The sequence below is a fragment of the Mauremys mutica genome, chromosome 9 (assembly GCF_020497125.1).
Source record: "Mauremys mutica isolate MM-2020 ecotype Southern chromosome 9, ASM2049712v1, whole genome shotgun sequence".
NCBI lineage: Eukaryota > Metazoa > Chordata > Testudines > Geoemydidae > Mauremys > Mauremys mutica.
The window spans coordinates 78,402,252-78,413,920 of record NC_059080.1 but is presented as its reverse complement, the minus strand read 5'-3'; the positions used below and the strand labels follow the sequence as shown (position 1 = coordinate 78,413,920).

The window sequence follows — 11,669 nt, the reverse complement described above, 5'->3', positions numbered from 1 at the left end:
TTGTCTGATGCCCTCCAGTTTCCCGTAACTGTGAAAATTTAAATAGATAAAATCAGAAAAGATACTTAAAAATATTCATCAATATCTGCTGAAATTGTAATACAAACTGAATTCTGCAAGCCTAATTATAAAGTGTAATTACTAATAGTTTAAGTGATGTCTTAATTTCCCCTCCCTCTAGTTATACAATGAAATTCAGAAGAAAATATGGGTAGCTCTTTGGAGAGGGGGATGTGTCACTTACTTTAGTTTAGATGGATCTGGCAGTTCAAGTTACTTTCTGAAACTCCAGATTTCTCAATGATCTGTTAAACAACATTTATTTCCACTTTTGCATGCACACCTGTGTTCCCTCTAAGCTGCGTGGTCGTACGGCTGCCCAGGAGTGATTCAAGTGTCCCGCACTTGGTTAGCAGCGCCACACACATCTGGCAGTGTGTGTTCTGGTGCCCCTCCCCCACACTGCTTTGCAGCCACATTGCTCCTGCAGCTGCTCCCAGGATTCTCCTGCTGGCTGTGCAGAACGGGGGAGGGGGTGCTGACATCAAGTTGTCCCCCGTTCCCCATCTCCACAGAGCAGGGCAGAGGGCTCAGGACTTGCAACAGCTCTGAGGTCTGAACGAGACTGCCAGGCGGTAAGTGAGTGCCTCAAAGAGACAGATCATGGTCTCTCAGAGACTTCCCCAGCAGCCAGCACAATCTCTCCCCCTCCCACCCACCCACAGTCTCTCCCCTCCCACATGCCAACATACCCCATCTCCGCAGAGCCAGGGAGGGGGCACATGGCTCAGCAGCAGGACAGCTTTCAGTGAGTGCCTTAAAGAGACAACACATGACCTCTCTCAGAAACTTCCCCAGCAGCCAGCACACACACAGGCCCTGTCTACACTGGCAAGTTTCTGCACAGTAAAGCAGCCTGAAGCACTATAACTCCCGAGGTGTACACACTGTCAAGCCACTAAGAGCGCAGTGCCTGTTCTCGTCTCTCTGGTCATCAGTTTGAACTTTCCTGCCCTCAGGTGACCAAACCCCATCCTACCCCGTAAATTCCTTTGGAATTTTGAAAGTCCCTTTCCTGTTTGCTCGGTGATGCGTACAGTAGTCTCAGCACATCTTTCCAGGTGGCCAAGCCTGCTCTACTCACCAGGTGATCCCCAGCTTGGAGCAATGCTGAGCTGCTGGACCTCATTAGCATTTGGGTAGAGGAGGCTGTTCAGTCCCAGCTGCGCTCCAGCCGTAGGAATTATGATACCTATGGACAGGTTTCACGATGCATGACAGAAAGGGGCCATGACCAGGACACACTGCAGTGCAGGGTCAAAGTGAAGGAGCTGCGGAATGCCTAACACAAGGGGCAGGATGTAAGCCGCCACTCCAGTGCTGCACCCACAAGCTTCCAGTTCTACAAAGAGCTGGATGCGATACTCAGTGGTGACCTCACCTCCACTGCAAAGGCCACTGTGGATACTTTGGTGGCTTGTGTGCCAGTCGAAACTGGACCAAGCCAGGAGGAGGAAATCTTGCACAAGTATGTGGAGGGGGAGGGGGACCCAGAGACATAGGATGATGACTCGGAGGTCAGATGCATGCAGCCAGGAGCGCTTTTCTACCCTGGAGGCGGATAGCCAGTCACAGCTGTCAGATGTTGGCAAAGCGCAAACAGGAGAGGAGGGCCCTGGTAAGTGAATCTGATTTTGGGAATTGCTGAAGTGAGTTGTTGGGGGCAGAAGGGTTGCAGAACGCAGGCTTGCCTCCCACCGCATGCCTAGTCTGAGCGGTGGAACAGGCTGTTGACTCCCTCACTTCACGGGAATCTCCCTCAGATCTCCAGGAAACTCTCATGGAGATACTGGGCAATTCACTGCTGCAGGTTTTTCAGCAAAGCTGCTTTGTTTCTTGCCCTGTTAACGGGTAACTTTGCCGTCACAACTGGGGGGGGGGGAGGAAGATCCACTGTTGCACACAGGCGAGCCGCATAAGGGCCAGGGCAGAAGCTGCAGCCTTGGAGAAAACCCTCCCTTGATTCCCTGCTCACCCTCAGCAGCGAAGCATCCTCCATAATGATCACATCCTGTGGAAAGTGTGGGGACAGGAATGATTATCAGGCCCCCCAACCGTGCTGGCTCTCTCCAAAAGCCACGTGCCCAATGTACAGCAGAGTCCAGTAAGAGTGATTTACCCTGCCCCTGTGGCTACTCACCATTTTAGGGGTCTTGCAGCTCATGTGTGCTTGCTTGGGGTCAGCCAGTTAGTGTCAGGTGTGAGAGTACTGGCTGTGTTTTAAATCACTGAATCAGTGTTCACTGTGTTGCAAACAATCCTGCTTCTGTAACATGTTGCATTTAAACTTCACAGAGATGACCCTGGGAGCCGAGCCTCCCTCTGTTATCGCCGGCTGAACAGCTGAGCAAAATTAGAAAGTGGCCAACAACTACCGAGAACTTTCTGTGTGATGTTATGAAGCACTCCGGCGGGACAGCCAAAAGAGGGACTGAAACAAGAACACAGCATGCCAGAATGAAGCCATGGAGCAGCTCTTCAAGATTATGGAGCACCAAGCAGACATGCTCCAGGAGATACTGGCTCTTCAAACTGAGCAGCTCCGTGCCCGCCCTCCCCTGCAGCTGCTTTCGCAAAATAATTCGTTCCCATGCGTGCCCCAAGACACCACCAACATACTCTGATCAACCTCCTGGCTCCAATCTATACCCGTGGCATTCCACTCCTCCCCCCTCACATTCCAGCACTGCGGATCCCACTACCCACTGCACTCAACACCCATCCCTCTGCAGTTTGGCCCTGCTGAAGCACAGTACCCACTGCATTGTACTCCAAAGTAGGTGGTTGGATATGGTCCCTGGATATACACAAATCTTTAGCCATCCTGGGACCCCTCCTCCTCCTGGGACCTTCCCTTTCCCCACTCCCTCACTGCTGATTTTTTCCACCCTTCCTTTCACAAATATTATGGAACTTACAGCACACGGCTATAAGCATAGCAATATTGTCATCGGCCAGGTCCAGCTTCCCATTGAGACAGCGCCAGCAGGCTTTTAAACAGCCAGAAGCACACTCAACAGTCATTCTGTACTTGCTCAGCCTGTAGTTGAACTGCTCCTTGCTGCTGTCAAGTTGCCCCATGTATGGTTTCATAAGCCACGGCATTAAGGGGTAGGCGGGGTCTCCCAGGATCACAATGGACATTTCAACTTCCCTCCCCATGGTGATCTTCTGGTCCAGGAAGAAAGTTCCTGCTTGCAGCTTCCTGAACAGGCCAGTGTTCCAAAAGATGCGTGCGTCAATGTCTGTGAAACACCCACAGTGATCCACAAGCGCCTGGAGAACCACTGATAAATACCCCTTGTGATTAATGTACTTGGTGGCTAGGTGGTCTGCTGCCAGAATTGGAATATGCATGCCATTTATCACCCCGCCGCAGTTAGGGAAAGCCCATTTGTGCAAAGCCGTCCACAATGTCACTCACGTTGCCCAGAGTCATGGTCTTTCAGAACAGGATGTGATTAATGGTCCTGCACACTTCCATCAACACAACTCCAACTGTCGACTTACCTACTCTGAACTGTTAGAGACCAATCGGCAGCAGTCTGGAGTAGCCAGCTTCCAGAGTGCAATCGCCATGCTCTTCTCCAACAGCAGGGCAGCTCTCATTTTCATGTCTTGCGCCACAAGGCTGAGGTGAGCTTATCACACAGTCCCATGAATGTGGCTTTCCTCATCCAAAAGTTCTGCAGCCACTGCTCATCATCCCAGCTGTGCATCACGATGTGATCCCACCACTCAATGCTTGTTTCTTGAGCCCAAAAGCAGCGTTCCACTGTGGTCAGCACGTCCATGAATGTCACAAGCAATCTCGTGTCATAGCTACTACGCATGGCGAGATCAATGTCACACTTCTCTTGCCTTTTTAATTTAAGGAATAACTCCACTGCCACTCATGACGTGTTGGTCAGAGTGAGCAGCATACTAGTCAACAGTTCAGGATCCATTCCTGCAGCCCAAAGAGGCAGGGTGCCCAATACAAAAACCGTTGAAAGATGGGGCCAAATGCGGACGGAAGCACAGGGATTTCTGGGATGTGAAGCAATGCATTACGGGGCACTGGGACAGGACACAACCCCCTCCACCTTCCTACAACTCTTAGCGGCAGAAGAGAAAAGAGGTGCTCTGTGGGATAGCTGTCCAGAGTGCACCACTCCAAATACCGCTGCAAGTGCCGCAAGTGTGAACAAGCTATTGCGCAGGCAGCTGACAGTGTGAACACACAACAGCAATTTCCCTTCAGTGCTCTCTGAGCAGCACTGTAACTCTGCCAGTGGGTAGACATGCCCACAGTCTCTGTGTCACATACACTGTCTCACAGAATCTTTCACACTGACCTCCCAACACATAATTGTATTATTGTTGTTGTTATGTTTTGGTACTTCCTACAATGCACATATATTCTCAGTAATTTTATTCTTTCAAAGTATTATTTTTGACTGGTCTATGCAGTTCTCAATTTTTATTTCTCTCTTACATTTAAATTTAATTCTTTGAGTAGAGAGTTCTAAAACGCCTAATGTCCTAGCTGGAGTAATTATCCCTGTGGTAACTTTTTAAAAAGATATATTATATCTAGGTTTTTTGTTTCTACTGGTGGCACACATTACTTCATTCCACGTAACAAAATTTATTCCGCGCCTGGATGGAAAAAATTAGAGGGACCATTGGTGCACACTCATGCATACACACAGTTTTAAGCATCCTCCCTGAAGCTACAGGCACTCAAGGCAAGCACAGATAAAAATGTACATTCCAAAACAGGCAATACTGACCAGAGGCAATACAAGACCAGAGTAATTAAAAGCAGAGAAGGGTAAGATGAGTGTAATAAAAAGCTGGTGAGATGGGATGGGGTTGGGTGTGAGGGAATCTATGACACTAGAACTGATTAGTTCTCCTGGTCCACTGGCTGGAGTACAGAATAGGAAAACCCAATGCTCTGCCTACCCTCCACCGACCTGCACAGGAGGGGTGGGGAGTAGGGCCACGGAAGCTGTTCTCCCCCCTACACTGCTACCAACAATGCAGGTAGCAGGCATAGGGAAGAAAAGGGCACACATCCCTTACATCCCTACACAAGTGCATTAGACCAGCCACAATCTGACTTTTAACTGGTATCTTTTCACAGTTCTCTAAAAGATTTCTATTGGACTGTTTTGCACAATAAACTATCAAAACCTAGAGAGGTAGAGTCTTGCTAGGCAGAGATGCAGAGAAGACTATTCCATTGCATATCTGAAGAGGATCTTTCCACCATTTTATCATGATGAGGACTTTTTGTAGGCATGTGACTATCATGTCCACGCAATGTCTGCTGGACAGATATACTGATTTCAACTACCCTTGCATGAAGTGAAAGTGAAGTCTGGCATGCTGTGTGACAGAAGTCCATGAGGCTCTGTGTCCTAGAAGCCAGACATATTCTCACTGATTCTTGGGTGGGCTTGAAATTGATTGATGTTTGAAATCTCTCTTGTGGGAGGCAGGTATCACTGTCTCAGAGTAAAACATTGCTACTGTGAACTCTGCACTCTGAGTTGGAGTCAGTGTGGATTTCTGTCTGTAGACTATGAAATCTAGTGAGACAAAGAGCTTTAGAATTATTAGACTTGAGTCGGTCAGCTGTTGCAGTGATCCTCCTTGAGGAGGAGAGGCAGTCCTGCCAGGCATACCCTGTCTTTATATAGGGGAGGCTGGGGTTTTTGTAGTCACCTCTCTAAGTTTTTCATTCAGAGGAGACTCCTGTACCAGGCCCATTGGTAAGTCACAGGACACCGTGTAAGGTTTCAATACTGAGACAGTCAATACTGAGGCAGCAGATACCACAGAGATAATTGGTACTGAGACGGAAGGTACTGCTAAAATAACAGAAGGACTCAGTGCAGGACTTTGTGCCACAGGGTTAGTACTGAGGGTAGCATGGTCTGCTGATTTAGACGTTACTGTATGTGCTGCCTTGAAAGTCAATGCCAGGGTACCAGAATGGGCTCTCTCAGCATATTGGTCCTTTGAAGTAGGAGCCCGAGATGAGTCTTGTAGCTAATGACCCTTCAGTCTCTTACTAGGTAACAGAGAGGAAATCTGCACATGTGCTCCTCCTTACAAGCGTGCTTTTCTCTGCCCCTCTCAGATGTAAATGCCAATGTAGGAGTGGAAGAATGGTGCCCATGAGTGGATGTGGCCCAGAAGCTCAAAGTGTTTGTTTTCTGAACACTGTTTTGATTATAAATCTGTTCTGTGACTTCACCATGGCTCTGCAGCCTCCATGTTGAGCTGGAAAACACAAGAGGCGTCAGAAGAAATTTTTGCACCTAGCAGAGAGTTACCATGTTCAACAGGGCACTGACTAAGAGCAACTGATCCAATCAATGTCTGAGGCTATGGTGTAGTTCTCTTCTTGAGAGGAGACCGAGGATGCCTGCATTGACTTCTTTAAAACAGAAAAAGTTTCAGTTTTGCCTCCCTCATTCTCTGGTAAACTTGGAGAAAGTGCAACTAAAAGAGCATCACACTGGGACATCTCCAAGACACAGCAGGCACAAAGTGCACCCATGGCTGATGAGCACTGAAGCACCACATCTAAAATCCTGGTGATTCCATTTCTGCCATTATTCTGGGGTGGCCCTATAGTAAGTCAACTTTCTAGTCTATATACACTGTATTTATTTAGTCAACAGACATAAAAAGAAAAGGTTTCAGAGTAGCAGCCATGTTAGTCTGTATCAGCAAAAAGAACAGGAGTATTTGTGGCACCTTAGAGACTAACAAATTTATTTGAGCATAAGCTTTCGTGAGCTACAGCCCACTTCATCGGATGCATAGAATGGAACATATAAGAAGAGTGTATGTATATATATATATATATATATATACACACACACACACAGAAAAGATGCCATACCAGCTCTAAGAGGCTAATTAATTAAGATGACCTGTTATCAGCAGGAAAAACACTACACTATCACTAACTATGCTAATACATCATACAAGGCTAAGGAAATCATATAGTGTGCAGAGTAAACAGATGCTGCAAGGGATCTCTCTCTCTCTCTCTCTGCCTTGGGTGGTAAGAAGAAACTGAGGGGTGGTTTGTCCCACTCTGCCCTTTATGCCCTTGGGTGCGGAGAGGGACACTTAGGGCACAGGGATGATCCCAACAGACACGGCTGCCCAAAAGAACACTATCATTTTAGCATTTGGCACATCACTCAAAGCAGCACTCACTGTTTCTCAGAGGAACTTTGTGCCTAGCTACTCTACATCAGCTGTGAGAAAGCGCTTTGAAGCAGCACAGAAATTTCTAAAAGCAGCACAGAAAGGGCTTAATAGGGAACACCATGTATTCAGAACTGTGATCCAGCCACAAACCACAAGGACCCTGCAAAGAAAAATGGAGTACCATGCAGACCCAGGATGATGAGCACAGAAGGTGGCGTCTCTGCAGGCTGATAAGTTCCATATTGCCCTAGGGGAAAGAACAGTAGCTAACAACCAGTCATTTCTACTGTGGAAGATTTGGAAGATCAATAAGTCTGTAAAGACCCTATTAGCACAATGGACTTCATACACGAATGACAGATCTTTAAAACTACACTTTTCTCTGAAGCGCACAGCACATGCTCCACAGTATTTACGCTTCCGAAGTCAGGAGGTTTACACAGCAACTTCATCACAGAAGCTATGGAGTCAATGCTCTTAAAGGGCAGTGTACTATCAAGTTCAAAGGGAATTCTGCCATTGGGTTCAATGGAAGCAGAATAGGGTTATTAAGAAGAAATGCATGCAGCACAACAGGTATTAAATCAACTTGAAATGAGGTTGCCCACCTTAGTGACAACAAATTGGTTAAATGGGTCTCACATGGCACTGTCCTGGGGAAGTGGTTATCCCGCTAAGCAGTAGGACTGCTGAGGGAAGCTGCGTCAGCCTTTGAGAGAGATCTGAATGAGCAGCAGCGTCCATATCAGTGCAGATGGTCAAGTTTAGGCTCACACGTGCAGTATTAGCAAAAGTATCTCAGTGAAGAAGAAAGTATGATTTCATAATCTGATTGAAGGCTGCTTATGGCCTACATTTAAAAATAAAGCTGACTCATGACAAGTAAACTCCAGTTGGAGTGATTATTCAGCAGACTTTAATGCCCAGTCTTTCATTGCAATGTTAAAAAAGGTTATTCTTGCCTCTAGTTCCCCTCACTCTCTGGAGGCAATTTCCCATGTCATGCAATTATCAAACAGAGGTCACAAATATGACTGTGCAACTCTTACGGTTTTGTAGTTGAGCAAATCTGTGGTTCTTCGTGCTTACTTAAGACAGGATTTCCCATTACTGGCGAAATAGTTATGGGAACCCATGATAGTCCTGGGCAATGTAACAATCAGGAAACGTTTCACTTAAAGACCTTTTAGCACTGTGTTGAAATATACAGGAATTCACACACAAACTAATACTAATGTTTTAGTGGAATCTGATTATTATGTTGGAAAACATTCCACATACTGAGAGACGTGAGGACAGAGCAAAGGAAATAACTTCAAACAACACACTTATTGTCAGAGACATTGCATATAGAGGAGGGCCAGCATGTTTGGCTATTTTCAGCAGCTTGATCCAGTAAGTGCTACTCTCTAACAGAAGGGAAGACAAGAAAGAATGTATACAGTACTAGCTTTCCTAAATATCGGGTGGGAAAAGGGGAGGAGAGAGACAGGGGAAAGAGAAGTGGGATGTTGGTTGATGGACCCACTAGCCATACTCCCCAAAATCTGCTCCAAACTTCTGTCAGAGAAGCTACTGCAAAGCAATCCTTTGTAGTATACAGGGGTACATCTGCACAGTCTACATAACACACTAATTCTAAACTTTGACTCAGATTTAAGCCCAAGACCCCCTTTCCATTTGCACAGAAATTAGTCTGACTTGGGCCAGGAACTCCTCTGGACTGAGGCATGGGGTCAGAGCTCAGACATTTTGAAGTGTGGACGCAGCTCAAGTCCAGATCACCAGACTTAGGTCTGGAGAGTCTGCCAATGCTATCCCACGATCCCCTGTGCTGTGCTTCCCAGCCCTTCAAATCCAAAACTTGGCACACACTTCCCCAGAACCCGAAGCAACCTCCTGGTTCATGCAACCACTTGGTATTTAACCCTTCATTTCATGCAGACTGCTCAACTGGAAACAACACAGCCAGTCAACACTAATGTGTATTAGCTATGCCCAGCAGCAAGATGAAGTCTGACATCAAAAGCACACTGCTAGCTGACCAAAAGAACACAGCTGGCTTCTGCTTAACCTCTGTTGTCAAGCAAGCAATACATGCGACTTCACCAAGAGCACAGGAACGATCATGTCTACAAAATTATATTGGCATGACTGGCAGCATTAGCAATCGATTGGACAGCAGAAGAACGCAGAGAGTGAATCAAGTGGCTGAAGACAGATTACCACAGAGTCAAGGATGCCAGCTCACGTGCCTATGAAGTTATTAATACAAGCTGGGATTTTTGTGATTTTCTATTCCGGGCAGAAACCACATCACTTCTCTATTGGCTCTCTGTCTTCCACCAGCCCTCTCCCCACTCCGCCCGACGCGACATAGTTTCAAAATGCACACTGCGAAAAGAGGAAAAAAGTTAAACACGCAGTCACCATGAAATTGTTACTAGTTGCTTGTTGATTGTTATAAGTGTGGGTTTGGACTCCACAATTCACAGCCTCACATACTCCTCCCACACAATATAGCACACCTTATAAATCAGCTGCACCCAAACTGTCCTAGACTGCCCATGAACGGAGTCCCTAAAATCCTGGCTGTTATGAGTGCAAACCAAGCCACATTATGCATTTGGTCCATCGCTTGCTTTAATGTCTGAGTCCAAGTTACAGCAAAGGGTGGCTGGCTGACTATATTAGGGATCCCAGTGGCTAGCAATCAGTCGGACACAGTGTGCTCTTAAGGAGGCTGTACTATGTCTTCATGCTAAATCAGTAGAATTTTTCACCCATTGCTGGTTGGTGATGAAAGTGAACTTCTTACAGAGTAGGAACTCCAGACAGTCTGTTATGTTCTGGGGCAGGGCATTCTTATTTAGGCTGCCTCTGTAACTCTCAAGCCCCCTCCGTTCCACGACATGCTATTGGGTCTCTAGATGCCTAAACAGTTCCTTAGCATGCATAGATGGCTGGCCTCAAACAGGAGTTCATACTTCCACTCAGGGACCTCAGAATATCAGTGTTCTCCAGAGCCTACCCTGCCTGACAGGACTGAACAATCATAGCTAGTAACTAGACTCTCATAAGTGTGTCCCACACAACTCCTCCCCCACCCCATCCCCCACCCCGAAGGGGATATAGAAATAATTTGAATTGGATTTTCAATCTGTCTCTTACTGTGATGTCTGCTAGTTTTTAATGCTGCTCAAAAGGATATCCAAAATGATAGTGGTTTTGGTGTGAAAAGAATAGAATACATCCCATTGATAAATTCTGACATTGAATTAAAGCAGCCCCCTTCATAAACTGTGAAATTATTTTTTATCAAGCTCAGATGATAATGTTCTGTTTCTCTATTTTCAAGGCTCTTCCAAACACATGGTATCAGGAGCCTGTGGGTGCAGACCAATCTACTGTGGGGTAAGAGGAAGAGAGTCTGATGAGCTGGTAGGAGACCTGCTACGTACAATTAATTAGCAGGTACAGAAGGACCACATGGAGTACCAAAAGGATAAGGATGCATGCAGGGTGGAGAGAGAGAGACAGAGGCTGCCCAGCGTGAGGAGAGACTGGCAGACAGATTCATGGAACAGGACTGCAGGTTGAGGGAGGAAGACAGAACACAGCAGAAGGAGCTGTTCAAGTAATTACTTGCACTCATAGCTACCTGACTGCAGGCTTAAGTGCCACCTTCAACTCCTGCACCTGACCCACAGCCTGAGTCTCCTCTCCATTATTGTGCCCTGCAGAGCATTTCTGGTTCTTACGACATGTAAATACTCACGTAAAATAAAATGTGGTTGTAGCTTTGTGTACAAATTCAACAAGTTTTATTATATGTAATATTAAAAGTGGCACAAACTTTCATGAGTGTCATCCGATGCCCAATCTCAAACTTTCATAATAAAATTTTATTAACTCATCACAGTATTCCATAAACTGTTTGTCAGTATGAATAAAATGCATAACCTATCTCCATACATTTCATCAAAGTGTTTCCAGAATTCATAATGCACAATACCAACTCATTTACAAAAATCTTCCCACTGCTGGCTCACACTAATAGAGATAGCAGCCTCAACTACCATTTCATTTCCCCTCATGCATGGGACAGTGAAAGCACAGTAAGCACACACTAGTCATGACAGGTGCACTGTCTGCCTGTGTATACTGGTTCAGCAATCCTGCAGTGCCCAGAGTCCATTCCTGGTAAAAAGATTCCCATTCTCCTCTCAGACATTGGGCAGAGTGCAGTAAGCCACAATAATGCTGATTGCATGATGACACTGGCATCCAGATGCTTTTGAAGGCAGTGCCAATGGGATTTCAATCTGCTAAATGCACATTCCATCACCATTCCACAGCTACTGAGTATATATAGTTGAACCTTCTTT

The 11,669-nt window shown here is 46.3% G+C and overlaps 1 protein-coding gene across 3 annotated transcripts in view; it reads right to left on the bottom strand.

Annotated features, from left to right (window-relative positions):
* MED12L (mediator complex subunit 12L) overlaps nucleotides 1–11,669 on the bottom strand; it is a 300,960-nt gene that overhangs the window by 102,065 nt on the left and 187,226 nt on the right. The window lies entirely within an intron of this gene.